The following is a 969-nucleotide window of genomic DNA, read 5'->3' as shown; positions in this document are numbered from 1 at the left end:
CCATGTCACGTGACATCAAAGCCACTTCTCAGCAGCGCGGCATACTTGCCCTCTTCTCTTCTCAACCACTTCTATTAAGCTAAAGTTGCAAGGCAAATTTAAAATAATCATAAAAAAAATTAATAATAAAAACCACCTGTTCGTAGCGGGAGCTGCTACTGATACATTTTGAGATCTCCCTGATGATCACCACTTGTGGATATTATGGGGTTTTTTTTTAATCAGGATGCCGTGAAGCCATATATAACAATGTTCCATGTTTCATGATATTGTTTTCAACCATATTCCTTCATAAAATGACAATGCTGAGCTCTACATCCCTGTTGAAAAAAAACCCAGCCTGACCAGCTAAAGGTGGTTTGCTGGTTGACCAGCTTGTTAACCAGCTTGTTTGACCACACTATGATGGTTGACCTGCTAGACCAGCAAAACTATTGCGAAAACATACCTTCGGCTGGTTTTCCCAGCTTATGATGGTAATTCAGCTGGTTTTGCTTGTCGTACCACCTCAAGCTGGTCATTTTAGCTGGTGTTACTGGTCTACAGTGCTGGTTAAACTGGACATTCCAGCTTATGTTGGTCATTCTAGCAAACCAGCATGACCGGCTTGACAGGCTGGTCACCAGCATGACCATCTTGCACCATCTGTATCCCACAAGACAGGCTGGTCACACCAGCATGAGCAGCTTCCTCAGATGGTCACGCCAGCATATCCAGCTGGTGGCCCAACCAGCTACACCAGCAAAGACCAGCAATAGCTGGAAGAAAACCAGCAAAGACCAGCTAAAACCAGCATAAGCTGGTTTCTAGCTGTTTTTTTCAGCAGGGATGTACGGTAATATTGTTTTCATTCATATTCTTTCATAAACATATTGTCTTCAACTGACAATCCTCCGAACAGTATGAACATGAGACAAATGCTAGGATTGCAGTATTTATTACAGATATACAATCAAAATCATCATGTCA

Source organism: Alosa pseudoharengus, unplaced genomic scaffold (genome assembly GCF_046254945.1).
Source record: "Alosa pseudoharengus isolate Yale_2024_CS ecotype anadromous, Long Island Sound unplaced genomic scaffold, YU_APseudo_1.1 YU_APseudo_1.1_scf_18, whole genome shotgun sequence".
NCBI classification, from domain to species: Eukaryota; Metazoa; Chordata; class Actinopteri; order Clupeiformes; family Clupeidae; genus Alosa; species Alosa pseudoharengus.
This window is presented reverse-complemented; position numbering follows the sequence as displayed.